The following is a 6,112-nucleotide window of genomic DNA, read 5'->3' as shown; positions in this document are numbered from 1 at the left end:
ACCTCAATGTGCTTTGTCCTTGAATGAAAGGCTGAGTTCTTCGCATGATGGATAGCGCTTTGGCTATCACTGTACAAGACACAATTGTCTTGTTTGAATCCAAGCTCTTCTAAGAATCTGTGAAGCCACAAAATTTCTTTGCTTGCCTCCGTCATTGCTACATACTCTGCTTCCGTGGTAGAAAGTGAAACCACTTTCTGCAGCTTTGAAGCCCAGCTTACTGCTGTGTCTCCAACCGTGAACACATAGCCAGTAGTGCTCCTTCGAGTATCTTTGTCACCTGCCATATCTGCATCAGCATACCCTTCTAGAAAAATATCAGTTCCTCCAAAATACAAAGCATTTGTTGTTGTCCCTTTTAGATACCTAAGTATCCACTTTACAGCTTGCCAATGCTCTTTACCTGGGTTGTCCATGAACCTACTCACAACTCCCACTGCATGTGCAATGTCTGGCCTTGTCCAGACCATAGCATACATTAGAGAACCTACCGCTGCAGCATATGGAACTTTAGACATATAGGCTATCTCCTCTTGTGTCTTTGGACACATATCCTTCGTTAGTTTAAAATGACCAGCCAAAGGTGTAGAAACTGGTTTTGCATTTTGCATTGCAAACCTTTCTAGTACCTTCTTGATGTAATCTTCTTGAGATAGCTTTATTGTTTTCTTCGTCCTGTCCCTTGATATTTTCATACCAAGTATCCTCTTTGCAGCACCTAAATCTTTCATTGAAAAAGATTTGGACAGCTCCTCTTTTAGGTCTTTGATGTCCTGCATGTTAGCACTTGCAATCAACATGTCATCAACATACAACATTAGGATGATGAATTTCCCATCTCCCAAATTCTCCGTGTAGACGCAGTGATCTGAGTTGCATCTTGTGAATCCATGATCCAACATCCATCGATCAAACTTCAAGTACCATTGTCTTGATGCTTGCTTTAAACCATACAAGCTCTTCTTTAATCTGCAAACCATTTTCTCCTTACCTTTTACTTCATACCCCTTTGGTTGAAGCATGTAGATTTCCTCCTCTAAGTCACCGTGAGGGAATGCCGTATTACATTCATTTGCTCGAGATTTAGATCATGAGTAGCCACAAGGATTAAGACAAGCCTAATTGAGTTCATTTTTACAACAGGAGAAAATATTTCATTGAAGTCAATACCTTCCTTTTGAGAAAAACCTTTTACCACAAGCCTAAACTTGTACCTTTTCTTCCCACCTTCTTCTTCCTTTAGCTTGTACACCCATTTGTTTTGAAGTGCCCGCTTATCTTTAGGCAACTCAACCAACTCCCATGTTTGGTTGCGATGTAGTGAGTCCATCTCCACTTGCATGCTCTTCGTCCATTCTTCTTTGGATTCATGTTGCATAGCTTCTTCATATGATTCCGGCTCTCCAGAATCTGAGATCAAGAGATGGTTGAAGGAAGGAACAAACCTTTCTGGAGGTCTACTTGCTCTTGTAGATCTTCGGGGAATAGGTTGAGGCTCCTCATTTGGTTGACGTTGTTGCACATTGTCACCGTTTGCAGTCCTTGAGTCTTCACCGTCCTCAAGCTCCATGTACTCAGCACCTGTTTCTTTTGTTTGTTTTCTTTCCAAGTAATCTTTGTACATATTTTGTTCGTTAAAAATTACATCCCTACTCCTAAGATTTTACTATCTTCAGGATTCCATAGGCGATACCCAAAGTCTCCTTCTCCATAGCCAATGAAGAAACACTTTTTGGACTTTGCATCTAACTTTGATCTTAGGCTTCTATCTATGTGCATGAAAGCCTCACACCCAAACACTTTGAGAAATGCATAATTCACCGGTTTACCTGTCCATGCCTCTTCTGGAACTCCCCCATCCAATGCCGTTGAGGGTGACCGATTGATTAAGTACACAAATGTACTTACAGCTTCCGCCCAAAGCTCAAGCGGTAGGCCTGCATGTAGCCGCATGCTTCGTGCTCGTTCCATGATTGTCCTGTTCATCCTTTCCGAAATCCCATTTTGTTGAGGTGTCCTTGGGGTTGTCCTTTGCCTCCGAATGCCATTGCTAGCACAAAAGCTTTCAAAAGCTTGGCTACAATATTCACCTCCATTGTCGGATCTGAGGCATTTAACCTTGGTACCTGTTTCATTCTCCACAAAGGCTTTCCACCTTTGAAATATGGAAAATACATCGGATTTATTCTTCATGACATAAACCCATGTTTTTCTAGTCGCATCGTCTATGAATGTTACATAGTACAATGAGCCACCAAGTGATGGTGTACTTGCAGGACCCCAAACATCAGAATGAACCAACTCAAGTTTTTTATTTTTTCTTTCATTTCCTGATTTTTGAAATTTTACCCTCTTTTGTTTACCATAAACACAATCTTCACAGAACTCTAAGTCCACTTCTTTCAAACCTGGTAGAAGCTTCTTTGTTTGAAGGATTTGCATTCCTTTGGCACTCATATGCCCAAGTCGGTAGTGCCACACCGCACTGTCAACTTCTGTAGTTGCTGCACAAGCTGAAGGTTACGTGCTAACAAACAGTACACAAGTAAAGTGTACCGACTTTTTCACCCTTGGCAACCACCAAAGATCCCTTTGAGATCTTCCACCGTTTGTTTCCGAATGCAATGTTGTGACCTTCATCGTCCAATTGTCCTGTAGAGATCAAATTTTTGCGAAGAGAAGGAACATGCTTAACATCTTTAAGCTTCCATTCATTTCCGTTAGCAGTTTTGACAGAAACTGTACCTTTGCCGACAATCTCACAAGCTTCATCATCTCCCAAGTATACATACCCAAAATTACCTTTGGTGTAGTCTTGGAAATGTTGCTTGTGTGGTGTTGGATGGAATGAAGCCCCGGAATCTACTATCCAGAAATTAGACACATTGTCTAATGAGAGAAATAGAGCATCTTGCTCTACTTTACCTGCCACATTGGCCTCCGATGTTGGCTTGTTGTCTTGAGACTCTGTCTCCTTCTTCTTCTTGGACCAGCAATCCTTCTTGACGTGGCCCTTCTTGCCGCAGTTCCAACATTCAAGAACTGACTTTGTGCGTGACTTGCTCCGCCTTGAGCGATCACGACCCTTTTGGTTTTTGAACCTCTCCTTAAGCCTTCCTCTTGTTTCCACTGATAGTGCAACACTTGATGATTCTCCTGTGCTTCTCCTTCGCATTTCCTCGCTTAGGAGAACACCCACAACATCATCAAACTTAAGAGTATTTGTGCCAGAGATAGAATTACTTACAGCCATCACAAGGCTGTCCCAACTATCCGGTAAAGATGATAGTATAAGGAGAGCTCGCACTTCGTCATCGAAATTGATTTTCATTGATCGAAGTTGACTTATGTTTGTGTTAAAGTCATTTAGGTGTTCTGCAACTGAACCATTCTCTGCCATCTTTAGATTGAACAAGCGCTTCATAAGAAATACCTTATTGGATGCCGATGGTTTCTCGTAGAAGTCGTCAAGTGACTTCATCAAGTCCTCCGTGGTCTTCATCTCCGAAACATTGAAGGCCACCGTTGACGCCAAGCTTAACCGGATTGTTCCCAGTGCCTTTCGATCAAGGACAATCCATGCTTCATCTGCCATTGTTGCGGGCTTCTTCGCAAGACCGCCTAGTGGCAAATAGAGGTCCTTCTGGTAGAGATAGTCTTCAATCTGCATCTTCCAATGTTGGTAGTTTTTGCCGTTGAACTTCTCAATCTTGAGCTTCCCTTCCTCCGCCATAACTCCCACTCAATTCAAGGAATCCTTTCCTTGAGATAATTTAGCTACGAGCAAATCTTGCTCTGATACCAGTTGTTAGGAAATAAGACGTAGCTAAATAGATAATTGAGTAGATTACTTAATGGAGAGAGACAGATTTATATACACGATATTATAGAGTAGAGAGAGAGAGAGAGAGAGAGAGAGAGAGAGTACACACGATATACGTGGTTCGCCCAATGTGGGCTACGTCCACGGGAAAGCAGCCACTCAATGGCTTTAGTACTTCAAAACAAGAAGTAGTTTACAAAAGGATTATACCCTTAATGGAGCTCCCGCCTTGCTTCACTCTCACCACCTCACGCTCACCTTGTTGCATCAACTTCACACTATGAAATGTGTGTAGAAATGGCCTCCTTTTATAGGCCAAAAGGGTTGCCCTCTTTTATGAGAGACAACCATGTGTAGCCGCCCTTGTGCGAATAAGTCCAAATCGGACCCTCCAATCCGCCCATGTGTGGCCGCCCTTGAGAAGACAAGTCCGCTTTTGAATTCGACCACTGGCCATTGACTTCCGACCACCGGCCATCGGCCATTGACTACCGGCCACCGGCCAACCGATCGGTTGTTTTCCGACCACTTTCCGACTGCCGTCCGGCCATAATATTCCGACAAAAAAAAAAGTCTCGGGGGCCTCCGTCCCCGAGGCCTTTAAAGTTGCCCCTGATTCTTGTCCGTGAAAATTTTGGTTTCCGGTGAGTGATTTTCCTTCACGCACGATGGCTTCTCCTCATAATGGAAGCCTTACAAATGTGCGCTTTTACCACAGAAAATTACAAGGGTAAATCAGGCTCCATACTTAACAGAAGGCTCCTAGCTCCAGGACCCTTTTCCTTATATTGGACACCATTGAGTTGTGGATGTTGTCAAGTTGGCATAATTGTAAGCACTTTTTGCATGAATATCCATGCTTTGTTAATTTGGAGCCTATTTATGCATAGAATTTGCGTACCCAATCCATAAAAGGAATGCAACATCGGACATCTATAGTCAAGGAGTATCTATTTGGTCCCAACTATGGTCGACCACCTTGATTGGTCAATGGTCTTATAGCAAGGACAAACTTTGCATGGTCAAAGCTTATCATTATGAAAGGTTAAAGAAGGTACATTAATGTATGAGAATCCGATGTGGGTAGACAATGGACATGCTAGCTTACATTCAAAATTGAGTTGTGTCAGTTGATCGGTGCATAGAGACATGAGGTCTTATGAAGCATCATAAAGACTGAGACTAAGAGGCAACTTGTTGTCCCCTCTTTGGTATCATGCCTAAACTTGGTATAGTCCAAGCTTGTCCCCCCCCCCCCCCCCCCCCCCCCCCAACCAAAAACCCAAAACCAAAAAAAAAAAAAAAAGTTAAAGATCGATGTGTCATTAGTGTTGCACATATTGATGATTTGCGTAAGTGGTAGAAGGACTTACCACACCACTTGTTACTGTCATTTCAAATTGGCCAATACTCCAAGAAATCAAGAAATATCGCAAAGTTCTTTCATGTCCGTAGACGTGGGGTTAGTCACGTAGTTTTTTTGTAAAAGTTAAACACGTTACATGGTTTCACATTTCATGTGGTTGTAGTGTAATCTACAAAGGTCACTTCATTTTAAGGAGGATGCTTGGGGATCCTCTGTTGATGCAATGATCTCATCAAAACCAATGCAATTCATTAATTAATTACATCTTAAGATTCCATTTGTATCCTATTTGGGAAAGCAAAAGACTTTTATTTGCTCGTTCCCACGGTGCATCCACCCTCATCCCTGTCGTTGCAATTCATAGCTACATTCCCTTCCTCTGTCTCTATCTCGCTTTCTTTGTAGCCCGTGTCGTGCACTCTCCAGTCTCCTTAGCTGTCATCGTCTCCATCCTCTCTTCGCCCACACCAGACTGTCGACTGTGCACTCTAAGCCCTTGCCTCCACGTCTGTCCCCTCTGTTTGTGCACTCTACGTCGGCAAAAGAATTCCGCGCCACTCTCCCTACATCACAGTAGGACTGAGGTCTCTTCTCGCCATCACAAAAACGCCCATCCCCCTGCTCTACTCCTCGCACTTTCACCATCCGCATGCGACAAGCCCATGCAAATCCCATCCCGAGAGAGAGAGAGAGAGAGAGAGAGAGAGAGAGAGAGAGAGAGAGAGAGAGAGAGAGAGAGACCTGTATCTGCTGAGAGAGAGAGAGAGAGAGAGAGAGAGAGAGAGAGACCTGTATCTGCTGATATCGGGCCTTGCATGATAGAAGTCGAGGACCATTGCTGCTGCAACTATGAGACAACAGCTCACGAATGTCTAGGGTGAGTTCTGCGATGATTTTAACTCTGTTGCCGACTGGCATCCCAT

Source organism: Adiantum capillus-veneris, chromosome 13 (genome assembly GCF_014529385.1).
Source record: "Adiantum capillus-veneris isolate H3 chromosome 13, ASM1452938v2, whole genome shotgun sequence".
NCBI lineage: Eukaryota > Viridiplantae > Streptophyta > Polypodiopsida > Polypodiales > Pteridaceae > Adiantum > Adiantum capillus-veneris.
The sequence above is the reverse complement of the archived record's forward strand: the minus strand, read 5'-3'. Positions refer to the sequence as shown.